The following is a 12,652-nucleotide window of genomic DNA, read 5'->3' as shown; positions in this document are numbered from 1 at the left end:
GTTATGATACATTTCAGAAAAGCAATATGCTGTTTTCCTCCCCGGAGGGTTGAATGGGCTTGTCTTTCCCACAAAGCATTCCAAAGCATGGCACACTAGCAATAAGCCAACCCAACAGAATATTATAAGGCCATTAAAATTATCTTCTCATGCCGTGTGGTGCTGGCACACGCCTTTAGTTCTAGCACTTGGGAGGCAGAGCCAGTTGGATTGCTGTGGGTTTGAGGCCAGCCTGGTCTATAGAGTGAGTTCCAGAACAGCCAAGGCTACACAGAGAAACCCTGTCTCGAAAAAAACCAAAATACCAAAAATAAATAAATAAATGAAATTAGCTTCTCAGATTATTCTACAGAATGCTGCAAAATATTCATAAGTATGAAACTGTATTACTTAATATAAATAATTATATATAATAATTAGAAGCTGATTTTTTTAATCATGACATAGATATGTGATGTTTATTATATTAGTCAGTCCTGCCAAAGAGGTGACTCAGTAAACCAGGCTGTCTCCACCTTGTGTTTCCACCTTCTCAATGTAGTTCCTCAGCAGAAAGAAAGTGGAGAGTTATACCAGGGCGTAGCCATTGGTGAGTGGCCCATGCGCTGGTAAATATCCTACCACTCAGGCTCATGCAAGCAGCACTAGTTAAACTCAGTGGGTCAGTAAGTGGGAAGGGGATGTGGGAGAAATGGGGAATGGTATATATAAACAAATTATAGACATGTGAGATTGTCAACGAATAAGGAAAACATAAATGAAAGATTTCTATAAAATATTTATCAGTTCTGTGAGAGTGGCCTTACAGGCCCAAACACTACTTAAACATCCCATCACCCCTCAGCACTGGTACACTGGGAATAAAATCCCAAAATGAGGGGTGGGAGAAGTAACTCCAAAGTGAAGGGCCTTGTTGCTCTTGCAGAGGACTCAAGTTCAGTTCCCAGCACCTGTGTTGGGCAGTTCATATCTATAACTCCAGCTCCAGGAGATCCGACTCCCTCTTTTCACCTTCAAGAACATTGCACTTACATGCACAAACTTGCACTCAGACACGCACGTGCACACACACAGACACACACACACACAGACACACACACACACAGAATTAATTTTTTAATAACTGAAAAATTCGATGTAAATTTTGCAAGCATAAACCATATTCACCCAACAATCACAAATTAATCTCAGCATTCAGTGGTTTAACACAAGATACTGAATGCTCACATCAAGTCTGATGTGAGTGTTGCAGTGGCTAGCTGGGGCCTATCAACACAATGAGGCACTGAAAATTAGCAAAGCTTAGCCGGGCGGTGGTGGCGCACGCCTTTAATCCCAGCACTTGAGAAGCAGAGGCAGGTGGATCTCTATGAATTCGAGGCCAGCCTGGGCTACAGAGTGAGTTCTAGGAAAGGTTCAAAGCTACACAGAGAAACCCTGTCTCAAAAAACCAAAAAGTAAAAAAAAAAAAAAAAAAAAATTAGCAAAGCTTGCACCATTTTCCTCTGTTTTTGGCCATTTATTCCTTTTTAGTCAGAGCACTACAGGCACTGAAGCCAACAGGTTACTCAGTAGCTTTGGGAGCATGATCCTTAAACTTGACCCTCTGCAATCTATAGTCTCTGAGTGGATGGATCTCCAGGATCGTGTGTGTGTGTGTGTGTGTGTGTGTGTGTGTGTGTGTGTGTGTGTGTGTGTACTTCTCCTGCTTGAGTGGTCTTCACTCTATGAAACTTACCAGTTCCACCAACACTCAAGGTTCCTCCAGACCCTGTCTTCACATTCCTTTTTGATCTTTGCGACATTTTTACTTGGTAACTTATTTTAAGATATGCTGATGTGCCTTTCTCCTTTGCATTTCTGTTTCCGTTCTTTCCCTAGACTGCCTGAGTCTCACACCTCTGACAGAAGAAAAAGGCAACCGAGAGTCCAGCGAAGCAGAGAAGTGACGGAAGCCACTCACCTTCTGGCGTACACAGAAGTTGGGCATCTTCAGTCCTATCACTAAGATACCGCAAGAAAGGGATTTCCCCACTGATTTTCTTAGACCACTTTTCCCTGGGTTGTCAAAAGATAGGTCCAGATAGTCAACTTTATGATGCAGTCAATAAACTAAAGAAAACACCTTTGGTTTCAGAGGCAGAGAGACTGGAACCGAGCTCTGTTCCCCCTGGGTAACGGGCAGGATGAGGAATTGGTGTAAGAAGGAAATGACCACTGTAATCCAGTGATCTTGATGTCCAAGCTGGATTCACCTCTCAGACACAGTCTCAGTGGGATCCTGCCTATGTAGCCTGGCAACAGCCCAGGTAAAGCAAACCCAAGCTCCAGCAAGATTAGAAACAGTCCCCAAGAGTTCCCCCAAAGTGAGCTGCTCTCCATTCCCAAGACCAGGAAGTTACAGCTTATCTAAGAAAAAGGTTTGGCTGAATGCTTCCTAGAGGAGGTCCCTGCTACAAGGACAAAGTGGCCTATCCTTGAAGGCAGCCCCCATACCACTGAAGACCAAAGTGAAGCTAGGCCAAACAGGGAAATGTAAGAAAGAATTAACAATACCTTGTGGGGCTGCCCCCTGGAAGACAAGGCCCTGGGACTAAGCCTCCATGGATGGATCCTCTGGTTCAGCCAGAACTGGGAGGGGAGGGAAGGAATTCTGGGATCCTGTACATTGGTAACTGTACATGATGGCCTCCGTGGGACCACTTGGAAGGAGACGACAAAAGACAATCCTTGCTGCTGTTAATTGGGTTTACGTAAGTCAGCAATTAGAGGCAAGCCAAGGTTTCAGAACACGGGCAGTGGCTGACCCTGCCCCTGTGCCACCCCCATAAAGAGTGAGGTATGCCCCTCTGCCTCAACCTACATGGAAGGAGCTTCAAAGAAGCACTTAGCAGCAAAGCTGGCGTACCCTCTCTGCTCTTGTTTCTCATGTGAGCAGACCCAGGGCTGGTGCTGACTCCCATCTGCAAAGACTAAAGAGAGAAAGAAATAAGGGACTATTGAGTTGCCACTTTGATGGCAAAAAAAAAAAGAAGAAGAAAAGGAAGGAAGGAAGCAAGAAAAGAAAGTGGCTGCATTGGGAATTTGGGGGCTTGAAAAATCCTTGACTATTTCCTGTAGACCAAATATGCAAGACCATACTGTGGGCTCATCTTGAGCTTAGGTGGTGGGTGGTCTTGGGAAGGTAGGAGAGCTGGGTGGGCAGAGCACAGCAGCACAGGGCTGCAAGAACATGAGTGAGCAAATGGCTGGACATGACGCTCAGTCACTTTTGACTGCAAACTGTAACAGGCTTTCTTGTGGGACACCAATCAGCTCCCAAATAAAGACATGGAGACTTAATATTAGTTACGAATGCTCAGCCTTCGCTTTCTTGTGGGACACCAATCAGTTCCCAAATAAAGGCATGGAGACTTAATATTAGTTATGAATGCTCAGCCTTCACTTATGCTTGTCGCATTAGCTCTTATAATTCAGTTTAACTTGTTTCTTTTCATGTATATTTTGCCTCGGGTTTTTTTTAACTTTTCTTTCATTCTGTATGTCCTACTCTGTGTCTGGCTGGCTGGTGGCTAGCTGGCTCTGGGCACCTCTCTCTCTCTCTCTCTCTCTCTCTCTCTCTCTCTCTCTCTCTCTCACCTAGATTCCTCCTCCTATTTATTCTCTCTGCCTGCCAGCCCTGCCTATCCCTCTACTGCCTAGCTATTGGCTGCTCAGTTTTTTATTAGACCAATCAGGTGCCTTAGGCAGGCAAGGCAGCACATCTTTATATAGTTAAACAAATGCAGCATAAACAAATGTAGCACATCTTTGCCTGGTTAAAGAAATATTCCACAACAGTAAACACTAAGTCAAGTCTGTAAGAGAAGGAAGGAGATGATTCCAAGTAACTCACCCAAACACTCAAAATAGTCAGCTTGGCCATTTGCCAAGACCAGAGACTACAGAAGCTGGTCTTCTGTGAAATATCAAGATCAGAGAACTTAACCAGGTAGTCCGATCTCTTCTCTTTCCCTTAAGCGCCAACTCTAAAGCATCAGAAACTGCAGTGGGTGAGATGCAGGAGCAGATACAGCAGGGACTGAGACCAAAGCTCAAACTCAACACCCAGTTTAAAATTTGATTGCTACATGGAAAAAAATTGAGACAGCATCTTATGTATCCCAGACAGAATTCAATGCCATGATTCTCCTGCCCCAGCTGCCTGGGAGTCGCAATTTCAGGGCAAATGTATTTTAATTGCTAGAGAGAGTCTCTGTTGAAGTGTTTAGGAGCATAAAGTAGTAAAAGGTCACTTTACTGAGGGGGATAACCATCTTAGGAATCCATTCCTTGCTTGCTCCACCATGAGCTAAATAAGAAGAGAGACAGGAAAGTAAAAAGATATGGTAGCCAACAAAAGAGGGAATTAGAGAGGGGAGGACTGTCCATGTCCTGCACATGCCCTTTATATCTTCCTTCTGAAAGCTCCCGAGACCCCACCTTTCCTGAGGACTGTCTCTTCATCCAGCCATGTAACAAGGCATAAAAAGCAGGAAGCTGACATCCCAAGCAGCCCTACAAGTGAGACTTGGAGAACCAGATTCTCTGCAGGCTGGCACATCCTGCCTCTCAGATTTCACAGTAAGACAGTCCCAGCTACCACCACTGTCTCCTTCTTAGTAAGGTACTTTTTATTAACTCCTTTATTCTTTGCTTCAGGCCATCTACCATCTAAGGGATCAAGGTCACTTTCTCCTTTTTTCATGTCCCAGCAGGCCTCTAATGTCCCCTATCTGTGTCCATTACTGGCAGCCACTCCCATCTGCTCATGTGCATAACCTATAGCACGGCCCTTCCAGAGGAAGCCAGGGACGTATGAAAGGATGCAGAACCCAGAGGTCTCTTCTGCCACTCTCTCACTCTACCGTGAAAGAGGCCAGATCTGAACTCCTTCCTCCCCATCCCACCATCCCCTGAGCAAGCCAGGCAAGCTATGGACCCGGGCAGCTCAGCAAGGGTGGTGCTGCTTCCTGCCCGTCTGTTTAAAAGTACGTTCAGGAAACACGACAGGTGTTCGGCAGATGTTCAGCCTTATTCCCTTCAGCCAACAATAACACACCATAGAGACTATGCAAGGAGGGAGGGAGGAGGAGGTTGCCCAGCAGCGAGGACAGGCACAGGAGGTACCATCTCTGTCCCTCGAGGGTAGGAAGAAGGAAAGACATCTGTGTGTGACTCAATGTGCTGAGAGCTTACAGCATAGTATGCACAGTGGGATTCTGGAGTGGAGCCCTGTGTAGGTCAGTCTGATACATCAGCTACCCAGGCAGAATACACACTCCAGTACCCAGGAAGCCTGCAGAAGCTGCAGGCACCTGAGTGGCCTAAAACACAGCCCAAGGTCTGCTGCCAGGCACACAGGGCATCTTGAATGACCTCCCCACAACAGCTAAATATTTCCCCAGTGTTTATTGGGACAGATCTCCAGTCAACCTCTCTGGCTGTTCAGAATTAGTGTATAGGCTGCCTCTAAACACTATCCATCTAAGCTGGAGTAATGGGACAGGGAAACTGAGTTTCCAGATAAACCCAAACAGCATATATATTCTCTCTTTTTTTTAAGGATTGGTTAAAATAACAAGATATTTAATTACAAGGAGGCTATGAATGTAGTTTACCTCACAGCAGACAAGAGGCCCAAGATTCAATCCCCAAGCCACAAAACAGGCAAAGAAAGCTCAATTGAAAAATATTTTATATAAGATGCACAAGGTGACAGTTTGGGAGACACCACTCAGGCTGAACACTAGATGCTTCTAGAACTCTCTTTTAGAAAGCCCATCTTTTAAAAATGTATTTATCCTTTCACAATTTCATACATACATCCTGCATTAGTCTCTCGTTTATTAAGAAATACAAGTGGCCAATAAATATTTAAAGTGAGGCTCAATCTCTCTGGCCATCAGGAAAATGAAAATCAAAACATTAAAACCCCATCTCACCCTGGCTAGGAACGGCTATTTAGTGATGAACAGCAGTGCTGGAGTGTAAGGCAAATAAACCCCTTTCTCCCCAACTTGCTGTTTGGTCATGGTGTTTCATTGCAGCAATAGAAACCCTAACTAAAACAACGTTCTTGTGGGACTCCTAACCACGGGAATAGAGGGGTGTCTGACTCTTTTGTCTGCACTTGGGACCCTTCTCCTCCTACTGGGTTGTCACATTCAGCTTTGATATGACAGTTTGTGCCCAGTCTTACTGTATCTTGTTAGGCCATGTTCAGTGGATATCCATGGGAGGCCTGCTTTTTCTTTTAATGGAAACAGAAGATGAGTTGATCTGGGGGAGAGGAGAGGAAAGGGGGGAAGGACTGGGAGGAGAGGAGGGAGGGGAAATTACTGTCAGGATGTAATATATGAGAGAAGGATAAAAGTTAAAATAAAAAAAATTTAAAGATTTTGAAAAAAAACAATAGAACTCCCATATGATCAAGACTGTACTACTTCTGAGTATGGACGTGAAGGGATCAGTCAGCCTGTAACAGGGACACCTGAACACTCACAGTTACTGCTGCACTCATCTCATTAGTCATGGAATCAACGTAGGTGCACTGAAACAGATGAACGACAAAGGCAGAGGAGAATAGTTGAAGTCCAATGGTAGTCCTGACGACGTAATGAATTCCAGGCCAGCCTGGGCTATACAGCAAGACTGACTCAAAGGCAGGACATAAAATAAAAGCACTGGAAGGAAGGAAGGGAGGGGCAGGAAGAAAGAGAAGGAGGGAATGGGGTTGGAGAGAAGATCCAGCGGTTAAGAGCACTGACTGCTCTTCCAGAGGACTCGGATTTGATTCCCAGCAGCTCAAAACCACTTGACACCCTTTTCCGGCTTCCGTGGGCAAGAAACGCACATGTGATGCACAGATATGCATGCCGGCAAAACGCCCATACACATAAAACTAAAATTTAAAAAACGAAAAGGAAAGAAAGTACGCTCTATCTACACAGGAGAGTATTGCAAGTAAGGAAGAATGAACCAGGTGAGATGTCTGCTACCTGTCACAGCAGCACTTGGGAAACTGAGGCATGAGCTTAAGGCCAGCCTAAGCTACAGCAGAAGATCCTGCCTCAAAAAACAGAGAGAATGAAACTGTTCCATTTATTGGAAGATACATGGAACTGGAGATCATTATGTTAATAGAAATCTGGAAAACACAGAAGATGGTGTTTTGTTGTTGTTGTTGTTTTTCTCATATGTGGGGGGTGACCTCAAAGTTGAGAGCCTAGAACTGAAAAGGGCTTAGGGGCAGAGAGGAGAGGAGAACACACTGGAAGGTAGGAATGGGAGTGTGGACACCCTTTAATGAGGTAAATGCATGCATAGAAATGTCATGGTGAAACTCATTAATTTGGGCAGTTAACCAGTTAACGTATGTTAATAATTAAGAGAAAAGAAGAAGAAAGTCCATCCTTTCATTATAATTCAAGGAATTGCATGATTAATTAAAATTAAATATTGTCAGCATTATTTTCCAAATTTTTCCATTAATGTTTTTAATATCAGCCACACACCCAAGTGTTTTGAATTATGCAAGCAGCCATTAGCAGTCCAAGACTCACCAAGTTGCATGATGCTTCGTGGAGTCTGAAATGGGTCACTAACAAAAATTCACAAGATTATTTGGCGTTCACGGTGAGCAGGTCTGCTGAGCTGCAGAATGCGCAGGAGGAATTAAATGTTTGGATTTATTCTTTAACAAATCAAAATTCTGCTCTGTACTGTGTTTCTTTTTTTCATTTAGAAAATAACTATTGGGGCTTTATTGTGAGATGTCTCAAAAAAAAAAAAAAAGCTATCACAGTGCCATTCAAGGAAATGACAAGTTACAGTTAAATGCTGAAAAGCCAAGAGCTTTCATTGCAGCATTCCCAAATCAAGGATATTTTCAAATATATAAAACACAAAATACATATATATATATATATATATATATATATATATATATATATATATATATATATATACAAACCAAAAAATATACATATAAACAAATTGATGTCATCCATGCTCTGTAGCTACGCCAATCCTTTCCAAATCATTCCAATGGTGATTATGAACCTCGGAAGCAGTCTGGGCAGGGGTGGTGCATGTCTTTAATCCCAGCTCTCAGGAGGTAGAGGCAGGCGGATCTCTACAACGAGACCAACCTAGTCTACAGAATGAGTCCCAGGACAACCAAGGCTACACAGAGAAACCCTGTCTTGAAAAACCAAACATCAATAAATTAATTAATTAAAATTAAAAATAAAAATGAACCTTGGGAGCATGCATAGAGCTTGTTCCTCATCTAACTGGAAGCTTGTATCCTGGCTCAAAGCATCTCTGTCCTCATGCCCTGAGCCCCTGGGAACCACCCTCCTCTTCTCTGCTTCTTCTTTGAGACTCCACATGTGACAGTCACTGAATCTGTCCTTCTGCGGTCCACTCGTTTCACTTAGCACAGTGTTCTAGGTTCATCTATGTTGTCACAAACACTTCGGTTCCCACCATGTAGTCCTGACATGATGGCTGCTCAGGTCACTGCCCTTCTCTGTGGCCACTTCATCGTTAGTCTCTACCGCCCCAGAGTGGACTTTAAGCTGAAATTGTCTTTCAGCCCCCTCCCACTGCCTCCTTCTCTCTGGTTCATTACCCTACAGGTGTGGGTCTTCCCATCCAGCTCTGATGATGTAGAGCTCCAGCTCCCTTCGAACAGCTCAGTGTGGACGCTGGTCACCTCCTACATGAGTGATCATGGAAGACCAACCATAGCATCCCTTTGAGCTCCCACCCAAAATGACCACCCATCCTCACAGTTTCACTGTGCAGACTGGGCACAGTTATGCACATTAAGCATTCAGCATCCTACTTCATCCTCTGTCAGGAGCAGGGCACACTCGCAGCGGGTCTCGGTGTGTAACTTGAACGCACATCTAGAGTCACACCCTAGAATACACCTCATCATTTCCGAGTTTCAACATTAGTAGTCTGATCAATATCAGGATCTCTGTCTAAGAGACAACAGAGTTAGACAGTTGAGTGCTCTGGGATGTAATCCAGGCTGCCTGACTCCCTCCTTACTGGTCATGTGACTCAGGCTCCGCTAACCTATCTTGTGGGCTTCCTGTTCTGCAATTTTCAGATAATGCTGGTACCTGTCTCATAGGCTGGGAGAAAGCAGGCTACAAAAGGCCTAGTATACAGCAAGTGGTCAATAAATGTTTGATGGTGATGGTGATGGCAATGGCAACAATGTTCTACCCAGAGGACAGACAGAGTACTCCATTCCTTGCCTTCAGGGAGATTATAGTTCAGCATAGTAGACAAAGAAACACCATTTTGATCCACAGTGGACATTGGTGATGGAAAAAAACACCAATTCACATGCGGCGCCCGGCAAGTCTAGTCTCCTCACATTCTGAGCTTCCATTTACTACATAATGAGAAAACAACAATGAGCAGCAAAGGTATGAGCCAAGCAATGTGCTCAACAGGGACAACAGATGTCAAAAGGATGTGTGCGTGCATGCAGCTCCTCTAAGGAGCTCATAGTGATGTAGAAGAGAAACATATGCTAAAACTTAGATTTTGTGGGGCTGGGGAGATGCTTCAGCAGTCAAGAGCACTTTCGGCTCTTGCAGAGGATGCGGGTTCCGTCTCAGTACCACCGAGGTAATGACCATCTGTAACTCAGTTCCAAGGGATCTGATGCCCTGTTCTGGCCTCTGAAGGCACTGCACACATGGAGTGCACATACACACATACAGGCAAAGCACTCTAAAGTAAAAATCAGTAAAAATATTAAAAAAAATAGCATCAGAAGGCGGCATGCAAGATAAGCAGAGACCAGTCCAAGACCAGAGAGCACTGAGAGCTGGTGGCGATGGATGACAGGCAGATGCAGCAGATGCAGAATGCTTATCATGATTAACCTTTCCCAGTCTGCACACTGAGACGATGATGGAGATGGGTGACATTGTAAGCTATGAGTGAATAGGAGTTCAAAGAGGTGCCCTGACCTGCCATAGCCACACCTCTAGAGGGGACCAGTGTCCTCACTGCCCACCGATCTCCTCCTTCCTCTCTAAAACATGTCCACATTTACTCTTTTGAACAGCTCTGGGACGATCTGGCTCTCAGGGGCAAAACAGAGGCTTGGTGAGAACAGGGCCCACAAGGGGCAGGTTTGGCTCTGGAGCTGCACATCATGAGGAGTCCTCTGGTTGGTGAATAGGGACAGCTGTGAAATATCCAAAGCTGAGCTTTAACTTGCAGCTTCATTACACACCCTCCCAAATCCGCTTAGGGCAGCTTTTATATACACGCATGTGTCACATGCCACATTTTTATAATTTAAAACTTTTAAAAGAAAATTTGTTTTCCTCTTAATGGGGTGCTTTTTATGATTCTCTCCCTCTTAAAACATTCATTTTTAAAGCTGCAAAATCCCACATTATTGAACATTAAGCCTAATTAATTGAGCCCTTTCTTGGGATTGACTTGTTAACGTTATTAATGTTGACATCTTGTGGCCACCATAGGTAACTGCATGCCAAATCAGGAGCGATGCCTGTCTGCTGAACTGCAAACCAACCACTCCTGACCACACACACACACACACACACACACACACACACACACACACACACACACGGTTCTACTGTTCCAAGTACTAGCAGTTATGAGGCTGATCAGGCCCTACCTCCAAGTAACTACATCTCAGAGGACCCGCCTCTGTCTTCCCCGAAGCTTTGTGAATCCCTTTCCTGACTGACTCTTTCCCCTTCTGGACACTGCCAGGTGAAGCCGTTGGCCCCTGCAGGCTCTGACGCCCCGTGGCTCTGTCCTCTGCACGCCAGTCCAGTGATGGCACGCACTGCTGTTGTCCTTAGAATGTGGTTTTGAAGAACTTCTTTGATCCTTGAGTGTTTGTTTGGTTTGAGTTTTGGGTTTTTTTTGTTGTTGTTGTTGTTTTGTTTTGTTTTTTTATAATTTAGTTCAAGCCTTCCACTTTAGTTTTCAAGCAGGATGTGTGTTGTTTTTCTTTTCATTTGTAAGAGTTTATCTGTCGACCAATTGTCTGCTCTACACAAGGTCTCCCCTTAGGACTAGGACCTAGTGACTCAGTCAGGCTCTCCAGGGGGCAATAACTGAATTTATATTGCACTATCATCAAATATGTAAGTGGAGCTAAATGGCTATTTCTTTGAAAAAGCTCTAGGTGATTAATTTACTAGTAAAAAAAAATATTTCTAATTTTGCCTTTGATGGAAGAATAAAAGTAAAAAGCAGTCTGCAGAAACTCACCCATCGGATCTGCAGTTCCCACTTCAGGCCTTCAGTATCTTTCACACAGTTGTGATCCAGAGTCACAAATGACCTCCTCCAGTTGAGCTTGAGCCCCTCCCTTCTTCCCTTCCCTTCCTCTCCCTCCTCCTCTTCCTACCCCAGTCCTCCCTCCATCTGAGGGTAGACATGGAGATGAGCTTGCAGAGTGGTCCTTACCCACACCTCATGATGGCCTAGCGCTGCATCTGACCTGTGCAATCATTTCTTCCTGCAGCCCTCAGGGGAAGGTCTTAGAGCTGGAAGGTGGCCAAGCCTCATCTCTGGGCTTGTCTCTTGTCCCTACTGCAGGAAGCTAAGGTTCCACTCAATCCTGAACTTGGATTTGCTACCAGTGAACAGGGACTTGAGGACTACCTGCCTAGCAGATGATGACACTGTATCTTCAGGAAAGCAGCCTCTACCTTGGGCCTAATATCTCCAGGCAACCACCGCACCTTCTCTGAACATTTGCCCTTCCTCCTACCCCTGGTTCTTAGCAATGGTGTCGTCGTCGTCGTCGTCGTCGTCGTCGTCGTCGTCGTCGTCGTCCTCCTCCTCCTCCTCCCTCCTCCTCCTCCTCCCCCTCCCCCTCCTCCTCCTCCCCCTCTCCCTCCCCCTCCCCCTCCTCCTCCCCCTCCCCCTCTTCCTCCCCCTCCCCTTCCCCCTCCCCCTCCCCCTCCTCCTCCTCCTCCTCCTCCTCCTCCTCTGTTGGTCGAAGCCCTGTCCTTCTCCAAGGCCTCTCTAGTCCATGTCTTATCTCCACTCTTCCAAACACTGCCTTAATTCAAAACCCCATTGTCTCATTCTCTCTGATTCCTCCACAGCAATTTCTCTAAAGAGAAATGATGCACTTACCTCTTCAACCTCTTTCAAAAATTAACATCACCTTCAAGACAAAACTCATGTTCCACTGCTATAAAGACAATATTCAGCCTTAAAGCTACTGTTGCAAACAGCATACAGTAGCACAGGGTAGCCCAGAGCATACAAAAGCTTAGTGTAGCTCAGAGCAGGCCCATCCTGGTCTCCTCACAGTGTCTGTTGTTGTGGAATATTAGTTTAAGATGTGTTACATTCATTTATGCCATGGAATATTTGTTTAATGATGCAAAATGCATTGCATTATTTTATGTTACATTTGTTTAACTCTGTGAAGCTGTGTTACTTTGCCTGCCTAAAACACCTGATTGGTCTAATGAAGAGCTGAGCAGCCAATAGCTAGACAGGAAAGAGATAGGTGGAGCTGCCAGGCAGAGAGAATTAAAAGAGAAAGATAAAGAGAGAAGAGGGAGGAGCAAAG

This window comes from Peromyscus eremicus, chromosome 1 (assembly GCF_949786415.1).
Source record: "Peromyscus eremicus chromosome 1, PerEre_H2_v1, whole genome shotgun sequence".
In the NCBI taxonomy this organism is placed as follows: Eukaryota; Metazoa; Chordata; class Mammalia; order Rodentia; family Cricetidae; genus Peromyscus; species Peromyscus eremicus.
This window is presented reverse-complemented; position numbering follows the sequence as displayed.